The sequence below is a fragment of the Perognathus longimembris genome, chromosome 10 (assembly GCF_023159225.1).
Source record: "Perognathus longimembris pacificus isolate PPM17 chromosome 10, ASM2315922v1, whole genome shotgun sequence".
In the NCBI taxonomy this organism is placed as follows: domain Eukaryota; kingdom Metazoa; phylum Chordata; class Mammalia; order Rodentia; family Heteromyidae; genus Perognathus; species Perognathus longimembris.
The window spans coordinates 25,148,695-25,167,422 of NC_063170.1; the positions used below are offsets into that span (position 1 = coordinate 25,148,695).

General features: G+C 44.2%; 1 long non-coding RNA gene across 1 annotated transcript; it reads left to right on the forward strand.

The window, feature by feature from the left end:
• Positions 1-17,608: 17,608 nt before the first annotated feature.
• Positions 17,609-18,355, forward strand: LOC125358469. Its single transcript, XR_007212312.1, has 2 exons — positions 17,609-18,223; positions 18,256-18,355. It is a non-coding gene; the product is annotated as an uncharacterized LOC125358469 (long non-coding RNA).
• The last annotated feature ends 373 nt before the right edge of the window (positions 18,356-18,728 follow it).

Here is an 18,728-nt window from a genome sequence, read left to right on the forward strand (position 1 = left end):
TGATGCAATAATAATCTTCTATAGAGAGAATGGAACATCATTTCTAGAGACCTGGGTGTAATTTCTGCCTGTGCCATTGCCAGATTGTGCTCTTCTGAATCCTGCCTCTCCCAGAGATGACAATGCTCTCTGGTGTTGGAATAAGGGTTAAGTAGGTGACTAATTTGGAAGGAAACAACAATTAGAGTTGTTATTGACATGCAGTTTTTTATTGAAAAGAAAATACACGTTTAGTATTCTCCTCTGCTCACCCAGGTAATATGCAGTGATGTTACATAGAAGATATAAAAGTTATTTCATCAAGTATAGGCCCAACTCACTCTTAGTACTCCTGTTTTTCACAGCTATGACAAAATATCAGCAGCTGGAAAACAAATTAAGAGAAGAGTTTTACTGAGCACACACCTTTGAAAGTTCAAGGCCCTGTCTCTAGCCGTGGCAGCTCACAGTGAGACTTCATGATGGATGGTCTCTCCATGGAGGAAGTACATTCAGGAGAAGATCATGTGATAAGACAGGAACACAGAGAGAATGGTAAGGGCCTCTTTCTCTTCTAATAACATTTCCAAAAGAATTATCTAGGAGCCGGGCACCAGTGGCTAATACCTGTAAGACTATGTCTTAGTTATTCAGGAGGTTGAAAGCAGAAGACTGAGGGGGAAAAGTCTGTAACATTCTGTATCCAATTAACCAGCACAAAGCTGAACTGGAGTTGTGGCTCAAGTGATAGAGTGCCAGCTGTGAGTAACAAGTAAGTCACAAGCCCTGAGTTTAAACCCTACTATTACAAAACAGAACTAATTGGGATTCCCACAAGAACAACATTAATTCCTTCTAATGTCAGTGCCCCAGGGCCCCAATGCTCCAGTAATTTTCCACCAGGCCCCATCTCTTAAAGGTTCCAAGCCCTCTCAACATTGCCTACACAGGCGCCATCGCAGAGCCCCTGAGCCATGCTCCAGACCCAGTGCATTCTGGGTGCTGTCAGGGCAGTCACACTCTCCTTTTTGAATTGAAATCTTCCAGGGACTGCCTCTCCTTGTGAGCTGTGAGTACAGAAAGACTCCATCCTTTTTCCTCCAGCAGACCATCTAAAATGCCAGAAAATTTCACTGGGATGTCACTACAGGACATAACATGACTGAAGTGGCGAGGTTTGCCCACCTTGGAAACTGAGAAAGGGAAAGGTTGATTCCCTGGCTGCCATTTCCTGGAAATTCTGAAGTGAATAAAAGACTAAGCAGTATTCAGTGTATTTGACCATGTACATCTGAGAGCTTCATTACCTGCACATCTCCCATTTCTCCTATATAGTGGAGCTTTCCTTTAAAGAGTTAACTTACAAGTGGTCATTGATAGCATGCAAACATGCCTGGTTGTCCTCATGTGCAGTTTTCAGGACAGTGTTTTCCAACCTCCAAGGGTCAGGAGCCCACTAAGGAGTTGTACATAAGAATGACACATGTCACTTCCAGTCTATCAAGTGTAATTGCTAGTGACAGTGTCTATAGAGGTCTGTTTTCTCTGCTTTGACATCTAGCAATACTTGCTATGCCTGATTCAGAAAAGGGAACACAGCCACAAGCTGACCACCAAATCAGCACACCTGAAATATTACCTAACTAAGTGTTCTAAGCTGCTGAAGACATGGAATTGTCTCTGACTGCCAACACATGTTGGGAAGATAGAAAGTATCTGTACCTATAGTAAAATATTTCCAAATCTAGAGACTCACAACCACCACTGTTTTACCTGTCCATAATTCTGTGTCTCATCTTTGGGTGAGGCTCAGCAGAATGTCTCTGCTTACTTCACTGGAGTTAGTCCTCTAGCTGCAATTCATAAATGTATAGAGCTAGAATCAGTTGGTCCATGGATCCTCAGATCCACATCTGTTGCCTATATTTTCAGTCCCTAGTAAGCTTGTCCAGGCTTCTTCAATTGAGCCTCAGAAGGCCAGAAGAGCAAATGCAAAAGAGGCAATGTCCACATTCCATTGGTCAGAGGTAGTCTATGCTTCAGACTCAGAGGCATGGGAATCTACTCTATCTTTTTTTTTTCTTTTGGTGCTGATCCTGAGGCTTAAACTCAGGGCATGAGGCTGTCCCTGACCATTTTTGCTCAAGGCTTGTGTTCTACCACTTGAGCCATACCTCCACTTCCAGAATTCTGATAGGTAATTGGAGATAAGCATGTCACAGACTTTCTTTCCTGGGCTGGCTTTGAACCACAATCCCCAGATCTCAGCCTCCTGAGTAGCTAGGATTTCAGGCATGGGCCACTGGTGTACAGCTAGACTCTATTTTCGGATGGCAGAGGAGAGAGAAAAGCACATTGCAAAAGGACACACAGCTCAGGAGAGGAGGAAGTTGCCCCTTGTAATCTACATTACCTCATGACTAGAAGGCTGGCTCTAATTTTCAACTCACCTTTATTTTTCTTTTTGGGTGGTAGAGGGGAAAGTTATTGCAAGACATTACTGGGGCGGGGGACCACTAATAAAGAGCTCATTATTCTACCACCGGCCCACAGAGAGCTGTCATCACCCAGTCTCCATGATAGAACATGGCTTCCTTTCAAAGCAGTAACCCTTCGAGCTCCCAATATTGCCAGAGTCACCTTCTCATTGTCATCTAAACACCTGTCATGAAGATCATTTGGAAAAAAAGACATAAGAACCAAAAATCCCCAGTTGTGCTGAAGTGGACTGGAAATCCTAACAATTCTTATAGAATGTGGGAAGAGGCAACAGTTCGATACTGAAGATAGGAAGGTCAGAGGGTAATGTAGATTAATGCAGTTAGGAACTGTGATGGGCGTTTGATGAGCAATGAACCTGAGCACTTCCTGTGTATGCCATAGTAACACTGCTAGCATTGTTAGATGCTAGATAAAATGGGTACTTTCCTTAGAATGGTTCACCGAGGCATGAGGGACTTTGGATAAGCCACAGAGATTCCACAATTACTTTGATTACTTTCCCATGCGACTTTTAACAGATTGGAAATACAATTCTGTAACAGAGAAACCACTGAAGTGATCAAATACCTAGGACGAAGGAGATAAGGCTAGGATGCTCTCTCCTTCCCTCTTTCCTTTCCAAGGCCCCTACACCACTCTACCTTTCCCTATACCGTATAGCACCTAAGGCTCCGGAGTCCAAGGTTTGCTTCTCTTTCCTTTGTGCCTGTGGTGTCTCCACTCTTTGGTATTCAGGAAGACTCAGATAGATGTCCAGTGTGCAAGTTTTGCAGGCAGGACTCCCAAACTGTGCCTTAGACAAAGCAATAGGTAAAGGGGGAGGGGGCGGTGTCACACGAGAACAGAAAATGTTCTCTCTGTACCACTCAAGATGGAATGGGAGTGAGAGTTAGCTGCTTTGGAGCAGAAATATGAATGATTGTCCCCAGGGCAAGTGGGTGGATCCAGTCCTAAAAGGCTCCAAAATTTAAAGGGCATCCATCTAGCCTCCTGGTTGGTATAAAAATTGTAGGAAAAGTACAGCAGCCTTTGGAATCTCTGCAGGTCTGCTCCCTACTGCTTGCCAGTTCTTTTTGCCTTAATACAACATCTTACTCTCTGGTGGCCATGTGGTGACTCTTGAAAAATAAAATCCACCTCTACCAGGAATTCACCCTGAGCCAGCCAGAGAGGCGGCAGGGTATCTTCCACCTGAACTTCTGCCTAGGTGCTGGTAGCACTGTTAGCCGGCCTGCTTTGAACCACTTCATGGTCTGATATCTGAATATAGATCAGGGTACTCCAGCTGAGATGGGGTTTTGGGAATCTCAATCCCTAAGAACCAAGGATACAATGACATTTTTCCTGTCAGCACATTTTAGCTCAAAGTGGTATGGGGATCGCACTTTTTTTTCATTTCTTCTCTCACTCAATACAAAGGAAAAAATGAAGTCAGAAAGTATGAAGAAGCCAGGCACCAATGGCTCACACCTATTATCCTAGCTACTCAGAAGGCTGAAACAGCCTGGACAGGAAAGTCCTTGAGACTCTTATCTCCAATAAACTTCCAAAAAAGCTGAAAATGAGGCTGGGGCTCATGTGGTAGAGCACTAACCTTTAGCAAAAAAAGAAAAAAAGAAAAAAGCTCAGGGAGGGCATTTACCCAAATGATCACAAACAAGGCCACACTAAAGCTATCAGCACAACTACGTTCATTGCAGCATTATTTACCATAGATAAGATATGGAACCAACCCTGATGTCCCTCAGTAGATGAATGGATCAAGAAAATGTGAGGGCTGGGGATATAGCCTAGTGGCAAGAGTGCCTGCCTCGGATACACGAGGCCCTAGGTTCGATTCCCCAGCACCACATATACAGAAAACGGCCAGAAGCGGCGCTGTGGCTCAAGTGGCAGAGTGCTAGCCTTGAGCGGGAAGAAGCCAGAGACAGTGCTCAGGCCCTGAGTCCAAGGCCCAGGACTGGCCAAAAAAAAAAAAAAAAAAAGAAAATGTGAGATATAGATAGATAGATAGATAGATAGATAGATAGATAGATAGATAGAATGGAATTCTATGCTTCCATCAGAAAGAATGACATTGTCCCATTCATAAGAAAATGGAAAGACTTGGAAAAAGCCCTATTCTATTAAGTGAAATAAGCCAGACCTCTAGAAACATAGGCTCATGGTTTCCCTCATTTGTAATAATTAGTACATGTCTAGAATAGTCCTAGCAGAGGATCACAAAAAATGATGCTAATCAAAACGAACTCCAAGATATGGAATCAAGAGGCCTTTGTTGTTGTTGTTGTTTTTAGTGTATGTGTGATGTTATTTCTTTTTTCTATCATTTATTTTTCCCCTTTGGTTTATCTGCTGTTGTCAGCATTTTTAATTTTAGTCCCTTGTATCTTGCATATACGTTTATCTGATTTGGGAAAGGGAAGGGGAATAACAAAATGTGGGACAAAGGACAAAGTGTGAACTAATGCATAGCAATATGCATTAGATAGTATGTTGAAAATTAACTTTATGACTTGAGAGGGAAGAGAGTCAGGGGGGAAGGAAAGTGGGAGAAAACAAGGGAGGGGGATGACAATGTTCCACAAGAAATGTACTCATTACCCTACTTATGTAACTATAACCCTCTGTACATCACCTTTACAATACAATAAAAATAAAAAAGCTCAGGTACAGAATCCAGGCCCTGAGTTCAAGCCCCAGGACTGGTACTAAAACCAAACAATGACAACAACAAAAGAATGGAAGGAAGAAACCTTTCCACAGGAGGGAGTCTCAATCATCTCTCGAGAGTGTGTAAATCTCCTGGAGCAGAAATCACAGCAGTGAGAGCCAAAGTCCAGAACTTTCCAGAGGCACTTGCAAAGCTGAGAGTCTATCTCCTTGACAGAGTCCTGGTAGGCTAGGAGAAGTTTGCTAGTGGTAAGCAGGGAAGTGGGAAGGAAGCACAGATGAAGGAGATACGCCAAGATTTTCCCAAATTCTACCATGTCACTTCCTAGTCCTGGCACACTCAGTAGGTGAAGTGTTTATACTCAGGACTAGACCAGGACGTCTGAGGCCAAGCTCAAGTGCCTCATTCAACCTGAGAAGGGGCAAACCTGTGAGCGCCTTCACCCTCAGTAACCTCCTTCAGCTACATGTCAAGTTTCAAAATGCCTTGTGGTACCAGTAGGGGAAGGTTAAATTGGGAAATGAAACTATACAACTGAAATGGAAGCACATCCTGTGTAAATCAAACTCACCCAGAACTGCTGAGCCCAGATGGGCAATGTAAGATCAGGGGAGGGTTGAAAAGCCATTGAGGATGGCCTCAAGTCCCAAACAGCAAACAAACAAACAAATGCACAAGCAAAAACAGATAAACAGGAAAAAACTGGAGACTCAGGCAAGACAGGATGCTTTGAAACCTCAGAAGAGTGCACTCTGAGTGACTTAAGGCAACATTAATCAGTACCCTTCCTTTCTCATTCATTTCTAAAAGAATCCCCATTTTGTCTAGGTATTCCCTCATCCCGGGAGCCAATGTGACTCAACAGGAATGTCACCCTCCTCCACATCATTGTTCTAATCAATATCTGTGAAATCCTTCCGTTACATAGTAAAAGGCACCCACCGTGTTAGCCCTTTCCCTGTTGCTCTAACAGACTCTCAAACACTGAGTTATTTATAAAGAAAAGATTTCTTGGCCTCTGGTGAGGGCCTCAGACATGTCAGAAGGAGAAAAGATGGGAACAAGAGAGAGGCCCATGCAAACAAACTCACGTTCATAACAACAAACACTCACGAGAGCTAACTGGCTCTCATAAGAATAGCTGCTGGGTGCAGAGCACCTTAGTAGGCCTCACACCCTTCACCCATGCCCTGGGATGGAAGGTTCCCAAATGAGCTTCTGGGGGACACACTGCAGCCATAGAAGGCTCTGAGCAGGTGTAATTAAGTCAAGGATCTTGAGATAAGGAGAGTATCCTGAGGGATCTGATTGGGCCCCAAAGGGGAAACGCAAGAGAGGCAAAGCAGGGGCTGGTAGTGTGAGGAAATGATCTTGTGCCAAGAGAGACAGACAGCTTCTGGGAACTGAAGAAGGCAAGGATGTGAATTCTCCCAAAAAAGCTTGCAGAAAGAACCCAGCCCTGTTCACATCTTGATTTTAGATTTCAGAACTACAGAACTAGAAGAGAATAAGTATGGATCATTTCAAACCACCAGGTTCCTTATTACAGTGAAGAACTGTCTTAAGTACCATGACAGTACTTCCTGTAGTTAAATGTATTGAATTACAAATGTATTGGAGTTATAGCTCAGGTGGTAAAGTGCCTGCTTAGCAATTGTGAGGCCCTGAGTTCAAACCCCAGTATTTTCTGAGGAGGGGTGCTGAGGGAGTCCTTGTTGGATCAGAAATGAGCACATGACAATTTAGGTTTGAGAGGAGTAAATAGAGTTTTGCAGGTTTCAAGGCCATCTTTGGGGACCTTTTCATCTGGAAAGATATTATGAAGCAGCATATATCCAGAGCTCCTCCCAGCAGAAACATTCATGAGGCTTCATCTCCAACTAACTGGCAAAAAAAAACCAAAATCCCCAGACTCGCCATGTGGCTCAAGTGGTACAGCACCATACAAGCACACGTGGGGCCTATTTCAAATTGAAGTACTGGGGTGGGGGTGTGGGGGGGAATGTTACTCCTATCCAACTGCACTTCGTGGGCCCATCTCAAAACCCATTCGTCTACTCTGTAAGCGTCCCTCATCATTCGGGTAGAGAGACTCCGGTAAAGACAGCAGCTTTGTGCCCAGTGCGGCCCAGTCAGCTCACAGGTATCCGGCCCCCAGGCCCACTGCACATGCGCACAGCTAGGGAGCACTGGCAAGCCAGCGGGGCCGCTGGAGAAGCAGATTCAACCCAGAAGTCAGTCAACACCCAGTTGTTCAAAGAGCAATACATTGGAGAGCCTTTGATAGGCCTTTATTTCTTCCTTTGCTCACAGATGCCCTGGGACGGAGTGGAGGGGCGGGGGGACACATCCCAGTGTCTTCTCTTGGAAAGAAGAGTTATCCATTCAAGGCCAAAAGCTCCAAGGTTGTAACTCACGATTTGATCTAGGAGAAAGCGGTTGATCTGAGTCCGGAGTCCACTGTGTCTCTGGCTCGTCCCTGCCTCCCTCCTGCTTCCCTGCTCCTCTTTCATCTCCCAAAGTGGTCCTTTCCTGACTGGTGGGGGCCTCACCCGGGGTCGGGGTCACCCACCTCCCCCTTCCAACTTCCTCAGCTCCCTTCCCCTTCGGACACTTGCTTGTGCAGCTGCTCGATATAAATTCTTCACATACATCTCTGGCCAGCCCGTTTATTTTTATAAACAATAAATAGGATGACATTCCGATGGTGTCCCACTCTGCTCGGCCGAGTTTCCAGAGCTGGGGAGACAGGAACGAAAGATTGGTAAGGTTTACACAGATGGTGGTCCAAGTGTTATAAATCTTGTAAATGCAGATTCAGGGTTTATTCTTTTTTTATTCTTTGTTTTGTTTTGTTTTCCTCCTCTAAGAAATACAAACAACAACAATTCACTACCTCACTCCACTTTCTTTCCCCAAGATCTCAGGACATTATCAAGGTCTACAAATCATGACCAGATGATATTAAACTGCTTCAATAATACTCTGGGTCCCTTCCAGTGTGTTATTTTTCTTCATTAGAAACGATAGCCCCCAGTGCCCCAAGTCCTCTTTTCCTCGCCTCAAAATTTATAGATCACAGTCGCTAAACTAATTGTTAGTTGCACACTCGGCCGGGAGCTGTTCATCCACGGAGCAATTACCTCCGAGGCCTTGATGAAAGGCAGAGGCTGCAGAAGGGTGAGGCAAATGAAACAGGAAGGCAGAGTGGGAAGGATGGCCTGACCTCGTCTGTGGCTAGCAGCGAGCAAGGAGGCCTCTTATCCATCATCCATCCTTAGTCAAAGGCGGGGAGTGATGGGCACTGGGTGTAGCCTGCTGTGTTTCTTCAGGACACTGGGAACCAGGACAATGCCTCTCTGAGAAGGAGCATTGGCTCCTGTTCTCAGACTTACCCTCCTGGGGCTGTGGGAATCTCCATCGACCAGCCATTCATTGCTTCTTTATCAATAAGCAAAGCAGAAGATGGCTTTGCTCTGGAACCTGGGCTCATGTTCCTAATGGATTCTGATGGGTCTCAGGATCTTCTGTCATGGCAAACTGTGCTTAACACACTCTCTCTCTTTCTCTCTCTCTCTCTCTCTCTCTCTCTCTCTCTCTCTCTCTTTCCCTATCCAGAGCAAAAACTCAAAATTCCTGAGTCTGAAATGCTGATGTTTTCTTGCTACTATTGGAAATAGAGAAACCGCAGCTCCTAGGCTGTTAGGAGCATGAATAATGTTGCACTGCAAGCTGGTGCCAGAGGGAAATCCCTTAGTACCATACTCAGATCCACTGTTATCTAGAAGCATAGATGCCACTTGGAGGTTGGATTTTCATTCAGAATGTCACAGGAGTAACAAGCCCTGATAATACTCTCAGTTCTGACTAAGACACCTTACCAGACATAGCCTGGTGTATTTAAAGGGGTTTGCAAAGTAAGGGTCCTTCTCTCAAGTACCTAAGAAGAAGCAGCACATTATTTTGGCATACAATGAGTCCTAATGGTCCAGCTCCTAGTACCAGTCTGTGATTCAAGAATGTTGCTAGAGGCCCATCCGGAATCCTCCACATCTACCGTTTCTGTCTCCTGGCTGCATTTGGCCAGGTAGGGGATGGTCATTGCTCATACAGCTCAACAGAAGATCAGAGTGAGTTCCCTTCTGGAGCAGATCTCAGTCAATGAAGGTAAAAGCACTGGTCAAACTGAGCATGGCCTGTTGGCCCCCTGAAGTCCCCTGAGGCAACTGACTCCTGGAAGTCACAGGCATGCTCTGCTCTGTTGAATGCAATTTGGGGACCCTCTTCCTATCCCCAAGTCTCCTCCCCCACTCTCCTGCCACCCATTCCCAAGATTGCTTTCCAAATACATTCTCCCCATTCAAAACTCCTGTTCCCGGCTCTGCTAATGGGAGATTCAAACCAAGACACTTGTCCACTGATCTGTACCTTGTACATAGCCCAGATACCAGTTGAGCCTGTTCCCACCTCTTGAATTGCAAATTCAGACTTTTAAAATATCCTGTTTCTTTTCTTTTGAATAATTACTTAGTCATTGTCAAAGTGATATACAGAGGGCCTGTTTCTTTTAAAAACTGGAAAGTCTGAGCCAAGTGCTGGTGACTCTTGTCTAGCTACTGAGGCTGTAGAAACCACAAATGTCATAGTTCAAGATGAGCCTCAAAAGTTCATAAAAACCTATCTCAACCAATAGCTCGGTATGATGGCACATACCTGTCACCCTAAATATGCAGAAGGCTGAGATCAGGAAAATTGTCATTCCAAGCCAGTCTGGACTAAAAACAAAACTAAAACCAACAACCTTCATCTCAGAAAAAGCTAGATATGCTATTGCATACTTGTTATCTCAGTACAGTGAGAAACATAAATAGGAGGATTTCAGTTCAGGCTGACCTAAAGCTGCAAGCAGGACCATATCTCAAAAATAACCAGAGTAAAAAGGGCTGGAGATTCAAGTGGTAGAGGGCCTGCCTAGCAAGCAGGAAGCCCTGAGTTCAAACCTCAGTTCTGCTAAAGGAAAGAAAAAGGAAAAGAAAAGGCAAGTGTGAATTAATAAGCATAATAAAATTTTGTCAACTTAGAAAATTAAATGCATGGAAAAGACCATCACTGCTGTTTCATGGAATTAGATTTTCACCAGCATCCTAGTGCTGCAGCTGCAAAAAGCTCAGTCTCTGGGATAACGGAGGAACTCCTGTTTCTAGACTACCTGTCCACATTTCTCTAGAAACCACACATTAGGAAGCCATCTTGTTTGTTTCTTGTTTACTCACTTTACACTAGTTATGAGAAAACAAAACATAGATGTGAGAAGTCTGGGGAGTTTATGTTGTTAGAAGGCCCCAGTCACAAGGTCCAGAGTTTCCTGGATCCCCTTTGGTTTTCCCTTGGTACACAGGGGGTGATGAAGTCTTACAGCCGCCAGGGGCACACATTTGTGCCACATCTGTTTGCGCCAGGGGCTCCAAGTTAAGAATGCGCTCCAAGTCAGCTACCAATATCATCAAAGATACATGCTTCTGGTAAGAGAGTGTCTTCTCCCCATTAGTGACTGTGAAATTCTAAGACAAAGACCCTTATTGGTCCAAGTCTGTCATGTGACTCTTTTTCTAAAGCAATTTCAGTGGCAGGAAAATGCAGCAGTTTCATTGGCCAAACCAATCCAGTTCCTCATCCCTATCTACCAATAAGTTTGAGTAGCACTGGGCTGGTACCCCGTGAAAACGTAGGGTGCTACTGCCACAATGGGTGCATGCAGTAGAGGCAGAAACAAGCCCCTCAACTCCCAGATGTGTGGCCTTCCAGAAGACAGCATTCCCCCTGCCCTGACTTTGATGTTCCTCCATCCCACACTCACTTGGCTCTTCTGCCAGAGCTGCATACTTGCTGGTTTTGTCTGGACAGGCTTTTGTGGTGTTTCTGCTGAGGGAAACAGCTACATCAACAAGGTCCACTGTTCTGTTTTCTCACATAGCAGAATGTCTGTGATGCTCTTGTGAACTATATTTGTGTCTCCAGGAATCACAAAGGAACTATTTCCTAGAATATTCTATTTTTTTCTTACCTCTTTAATTTTTTTTATTATCATTAAGGAGTTGTACAAAGGAGTTTCAGTTCAACATGTCAGTGTGTGAATACAATGCATCTTGATCAATGTCACCCCTTTCATTGTTCTCCCCCACTTCTTCTATCTACAACCATCCCTTCAATTTACCTCATTCCATTTTCACATGTGTATATTGAATATTATTATTGCTTTTGCCCACTCTTCCTCTTACCATTCTTTTGCCCCCTCCTTGATCTCACCCCCCCGATAATACATATTTCAGTTTCCTAATATTCATTTTGTTAAACTGTAACTTGTTCAAAGGAGTTATACTACTGAATGCTCCCTTGCATATACCATACTTTAGTTAATATGTTTGTGTAAATATGCATATAACCCTGTGTAGGTTCTCATATATACAATTTAGATCTTCCACGTATGACAGAAAACATGTGTCCTTTGTCTCCCTGAGCCTGAATTACTTTACTTAACATAGTTTTGTCCAGGTTCATCCAGATCAGAAAAGAACCTCTCCACAACATATTATTAGGTAGTTCATGAGAAAAGAGAGGTCACTGACATGGGAAAGCCTATCAGAATGACAGCAAATTCCTCAACAGACACTACAAAAGCAAGGAGCGCTCAGAGTATTTCAAGCACTGAAAGCAAACAAATGCAAGCCCAGAATACTCTATCCAGCCAAGCTTTCATTCACAAGCAAAGAGCAAATCAAACATATCTTTTTTTCTATGCTGATATCTTCACCCAAGCAAACTTTCAAACAAATGATAGCTGGGTTGTGTGGCAGCTTCCGTGTGCCTGTGTGAATCTTCTCACACCAGCCAGTTGGAGTGTGCCTTCTGTATCTCTCAGCCATTTGGGGTTTGCTTATGTGAGCAAATGTGTTCAGCAGCAATGCCACTGACCTGAGTTTATGAAAATAGATCTTCAAAGCTGACAATAGGCCTGGCTGATGTCACTTGTGCTTTTACTGTAGCTTGTTTGCCTGTGTAAGATTCACTAGGGAGACATCAAAGTACTAGAGAGCAGAAGTCTCTAGATCTGCCTTCCCTTCTGCCTCTTGTCTTTCCTTCGGTGAAGACTTAATAAGATGTTACAATACCCCGGACGCCAGAGGTTAAGAATTCCCCAGATATTCTGTATAATTATGTGTGCATTACAAGATACCATCACATTATAGAAATAGGTATGTAAAATATAAGAAGTCACTTATATATAAACTGTAAGTACATATAATATGTATCAGTGTACATTATCTGACAAGCACTCTTCTAAGCACGTTGTAGGTAAGAATTATTAAAATCTTATATTAAGATTATAACATAATCAATATAGATCACTGGTAAGGAAATTGAGATTGGACGCTATCATGTGGAGGTCCCACGGTCACACAATTAGCTACTAGAGGAGAAAAGACCGTCAGTGAGTTTCAGAACTATGCCACAGCACCTTTAACACACTTGTGACACAATCACTAATTACCAACTGCAGCTGCAATTACAGAGGATAATTTCAGGATGGTTTTAGTGAGGGCAAGCCTCTCTGAGCTGAAACTTGAAGATGAGTTGCCTCTGGAAGGGGAGATGAGGGAGAAGAGCAAGTGAGACATGGAGAGCAGTACGTGTGAACCCACCCACAGCAACCAAAGGAGGAAGCCTCCCAGAGGGGAGCCGGGGGGGGGAGGTTTGGACCAGAGAGCAAGTCCTGGAGAAACGGTCCATCTGAGTGCAGAGGGGGTCATTTTTTCTAACTTGTGATAGGTAGAAAACTGGCTCCCACTGGGTCCACACTCTGGTTCATAGAGCTGAATAGGTTATTTTCCATAGCTAAAAGGACTTGGCAAATGTGATGGAGGGTCCTCTGGCCTAGACTGGGGGAGAAACTCAGGGGTTCAGTGTCAGCGCAAGGAGTCCTTACCAACAGAGACAGACACGGGAAGATGTCACACTGGTGTTCCTGAAGATGGGGGACCGACACAGCCATAGAAGGAGTTTGGCCTCTCAAAGAAGATGAGGCAAGAACTTTTGGAAAGCTTTGCAGCCTCTCCACACTGTGATTGTCAGAAGACCAGACTCTGACTGCCTAATTGGCTGATGACCAGGATGTGTTGTTGAAGCTAAGTTTGTGGTCACGTGATAAAGTAGCATACCATAAAACCTATTCACAGTTGATCAGAGGACTGGCATGATCAGATTCTTATTTAATTAGCTGTATGTTTTTATCTGGTTCTCACATTATTTCTTTAGGATGTAGGGGCTTGAGATGGTAAAATTTAAGTGTCAGTTTGGCTAGTCTAAGGGCTAAGAAGCCACTATTACTAGAGCACATAAACTGAGTAAAGGTCACCATTCCAATGGGTGTGGGCATTAGCTAGTCATTTGATGTCCCCAATAGAAGGAAAAGACTAAATGAAGATTTGTTCTATCTGTTTGAGCTGGGATATCTAGCTTCTGCCCTACATTGTCCACATGTCCAATTCATAGGCTTTCCAACCCACACAGGAGTTTATACCCTGGGCCACTTCATGTCCCCTCCCCCATTACTCTGTTTCTCAGGAATTAAGGCTATACTGAATTCTACTACAGTGACTTTCCTAATCTCCAGCTTTCAGAGAGCAGAATGTATTACCTCTGAACTTCCAAAATCATCTGAGCCAATTCCTCAGAAAATAGACAGATCAGTACATAACTGTAGTTAGAAGATAGGGAGACAGACAGACAAACTCTACTGATACTATTTTTTCTGCAAAACTTTATTAGAGGGGCCAAACATTAGCCACATTCTACCAAGCTGTTAAGAGAATGTTCCATCATGGTTGGAGAGCCTTAGCTACTCTACTTAGGAACTCGAATGTCCCTCAGATATCTGTGTAGTAAAGGCATATTCCCCAGATGGTGCTACTAGGAGGTAGTAGAACCCTTGAGAGGCTGAACCTACTCAGTAGTCTTTAGGGCATTGGAGGAGCGGCCTTGAAGGGGATCGGAAGCTCCTGCCCTTCCTCAGCTTCTCATGTAGTTCCCGACTGTAACCCAAACCTTTCTACCATGATGTGCTGCCTCTTCTTAGGCCCAAAGCCACAGAGCCAAATGACTATGTTCCAGAACCTCCAGAACTATGTTCCAGAGTAAACATTTTTCTCTTTACAACTTGATTGCTCCAGGTGATTTCCTCTGCCACAGGGCAAAATGTTTCATCCCATTTCTGTCACAGGCACTTGTAATAACAACTCCTGTTGTCTTCAGCAACTGGCACCAAAGACTTCAGGGGCCTGGAGCTAGCTGGATCTGTGTTCGAATTCTGCATTAACCTGGATGCCCTTAGTCAAGTTACCTAGACTCTCTGAGTCTCTATTTCCAATCTGTAAGGTGAAGATTCTACCAATGCCCACCCAAGGGATCATTATGGTGATTTTAAGAGAACCTTAACAAAGGTCCTAACACCAGGTAGGGCTCAGAAAAGCTTTTATCCATCCCTCTTTGTAGTTGCCTCTACTGCTCCATCTATTCCAGGTCAGACAATTTAAGACGGATGTCTGAACAAATATAGCCATTCATAAAGAGATTTTAAACATGTGAGCACCAGGTGAGAGTCTATAGCCATTAGAATAATGATGCCCCAAGCTCTATCTCTGAAAGCTCCCCCTAGTCATGTTGCTAACACATTATGACACTTGGGAAACTTCATTTCCCTCATTATTAGCATGAGCCACAGGGATGAGACATTGCTGACAGTGATGTTCTCTCAAACACATGACTGTTGGCCAGACAGCTCTGCATAGAGAGGCAGTGGCTCAGTGCCAGCTGGAAGGAGTCCACAGTCTAGAAAGTCAGGGAAGTAGTAATAGCAATTACCATGAAGACACACACACACATACACACATACACACATGCACATACACAAACAAATATGTACCTACACACACGCACACTTACACATATGCATATGCATACAAACGCATACACACATGCCACTTTTCACAAACTACAGTGATTCCCTGCACTTCTACTCCTCAGATATTTGTCTGTGACTCTAAGAAAAGCGTGTAGTCTCCTGAGTATGCCTTGACCATTTCACTGTATAGGTAGATTTATTGTAGCACAGGTGTCAGTAGGGTCCCTCTGCCCCTTTTCATCTACTTAAGACCCTGAGATGAGCCTGGTTGTAGAATATCTATGTTCTTCAAGAGGCCTCTGTCAAGGCCTTATACCTATAATTCTGACTACTCAGGAAACAGGGATATGAGGATTGTAGTTGAAAGCCAGCCTGAGAAGACAAATCCAAAATAATCTTCTCTCCAATTAATCAACAAAAAGCCATAATTGGAGGCATGGCTCCAGTGGTGGTAGAGCGTCAGACATAAGAACACAAGACCCTGAGTTCAATTTCCAGTACACACACACACACTCATGCACACACACACACACACACACACACACACACACACACACAAGCCATGAGAAAAAGAATCTCAGGGACTCAGGCACTGAGTTCTAGCCCCAGGACTGGAATCAAAAGAATAAAAATAAAACAATGTGTCCTCTGATTTTGAGATTAATTTCTGCCTCCAATCTCCTAACTCTTAAGAATCAGATTGGACAGCTAACTTCTATTTGGCACCTATTGACAGACTTCACAAATCTCAGCCTCTTTGCACAGAAAACATAAGCATATGTGAGTGTGTGTATGCGTGCATGTGTGCATGCTCACAATACCAGACAGTGTATTGTGGAAGGAACCCTTGGCCACACAGAGGCCTAGCTGCAGTGGAACAAAAATGGGGTTCTCATTCCCAATTCTCCAATTCTCTTTCTCACATGCAGTCTTGAACTGAGCCCAATCAGAGAGCAGAGCAAAGCAGCTCGATGAGCAACTCCTCTTCTGGTTTCATAACTAATGAGCTCCTGGGGCCCCTTCTTCATACACGTACCCTGGTGATGCAGGCATGGAGAGCATCAGCGAGATGCAGAGGGATGGAGGGTTCTAAGGGGAAGGGGATGCAAAGAGCCCATCTCAGGACAGAGCAGAGCAGAAGGGCTGTCTAGGGCTAGGCCTGCCCCCGAGGAGGAACCCTACATATGGACAAAGAATAAAGATAAGAAAAATGAAAATTTCAAAACTACATTGTTTTGGTTTATTTGTACTGGGGTTTGTACCGGGGCCTGGGCCTTTAGTTTTTTTGCTCAAGGCTGGTTCTCTACTACTTGAATCACAGCTCTCATTCCAGTTTTTTGCTTAAAAGCTCAAGATAAGTGTCTCACAGGGGCTGGGGATATAGCCTAGTGGTAAGAGCGCCTGCCTCGGATACACGAGGCCCTAGGTTCGATTCCCCAGCACCACATATACAGAAAACGGCCAGAAGTGGCGCTGTGGCTCAAGAGGCAGAGTGCTAGCCTTGAGCGGGAAGAAGCCAGGGACAGTGCTCAGGCCCTGAGTCCAAGGCCCAGGACTGGCCAAAAAAAAAAAAAAAAAGATAAGTGTCTCACAGACTTTTCTGTCCAGGCTGGCTTTGACCAAGAATCCTCAGATCTTAGCCTGCTAAGATCTACTCCTGGGGACCACTCAGACCATCGTCCCACCCCATCTATTTTATAAGCAAATTTTCTTGGTTTATAAGCAATTTTTGTGTATATGCCAGTGTTGGGTCTTAAATTCAAGGCTTAGGTGCTGCCCCTGAGCTTTGTAGATCAAGACTAGTGTTCTGCCACATGAGCCACAGCTCCACTCCCAGCTTTTTTGTTTTGGTTTTTAGTAGTTAGTTGGAGATGCGAGTCTCAGGGACTTTCCCATTTGGGCTGGCTTTGAACCACTATCCTCAGATTCCAGCCTCCTGAGTAGCTCAGATTACATGTGTGAGTCACTGGCACGCAGCTGTAAGCAAATTTTTAACTAACCCAATTCTAAACTCCACATTCCTTCAAAACAATTTCCATCACATCCAGGGCCCTCACTCCCAGGGATATTCCTCTGGCCAAAAAAAAAAAAAAAAAAAAAACCAGGTCAAAGAGAAGAAAATGGATCTTCCTTCTCCATCCAAGCTACTCTTGTAGCTAATTTGCTGTGTTTATGGCATTAAAAACGACATTTCTCCCCTTGCCTATAGGCTAACCTATTCCTTGGTGACAGCCAATTATATTAGAGTATCTATAACATCCTAGAGGAGCCATGGCCCATTCCTGTTTTCTACTGGCCAATTCGGATCTACCAAGGGAATATGGGACTGAGGCAAGTAAGCAGGGGACAGCACACAGCAACAGAGACTTCTGTCTCTCACTCTAGCTCCAACAGTAGCAGGAGAGCTTGAGCTCAAGTCACATCACACTGAGCCTGCTAATCCTTGCATCCTCAGATGTGGTTAGCCCTGACTAGGGAAAGCAAATGGAGGGAAGGTGGTTAAGCGGCAAACCCAGGCAGCAAGGCAAAGCTGTCTGAAGTCTGCAGCCAGGAGCAAACAGGAAACAAATTAGTTCAATCCTAGAATGTAAACCAGCGTTCACAGAGATGCATGGAAAAGCCATGCCAAGAAAGCATGCAGCAATTTCTCATCTTGTTAACTGAGGAATCAATGCCCTGGGGCGCAGGCTGTGGGGGAGACACTGCTGTGTGAAACATGTAGGCCTAGAACCAGGGATGCCACTAGAAGTTCTCAAACATACCAGATGCTATGCTCAACTCTGGGAGAGGGAATGTGCCCTCAGATGCATCTGATGTTGGGGTGCCTGGAAGTCCTGCATTAGAGCTCAGTGAGGCAATGCAGCATTTCAGGGCTTGCATGCAGAGAGTTCATGCTATGAATCTGTGACTAGTAGTGCTGAAGACGCAGGTTGGCTGTGGTGTAGCCTGCTTCTTCATACTTGGCCCTGGAGCCTAGACCAGCATATAGCCAGAGCTGGGCTATTAAATGAAAGGCATAGGTAAATTCCTTCATGGAATCTTTCCTTGTTCATTCATCTGTTCATGACCACCCAATCATCAGTGCAAGCAGGTACTGATCTAAGTGCTAGGTTACAGCACCAGGCACTGAGCTAAGTGCTAGGTTACAGTAATAAAGCAGTACTTTATTTAAATTTAATTAAAGTACTTTTAACATCACATAGCCATATACCTTTACCAAGACCATTTATAGTCCACTGATAACAAAAAAATAATTGCCTGAATATTTACTATAGTTGTGATCAATGGTGGCAAAGAAAGAGTGCACATGATCCCTGAGTTCTTATTAAGTATTTATGTGGCATTTACTTACTAAGTATTTAGTATTTAGTAGGTACTCAGTACTCAAGTACTAAACATCTGGTGGGCCCATAAGTTATAGAGATAATATGACACAATCCAGGGAAAAGGGCATAGTAGATAATGTATTTCATATGACACTCTGTCTTGTTCCCTTGGATGGATTCTCATTTCTCATCTGCTGAGGATGGCAAAGTAATGTGACTTATTCCAGTCAATGAAATGAAGCACAGGTTACCAGTCAGGTCTAGGAGGAAGATCCAAGGATGCGTATCT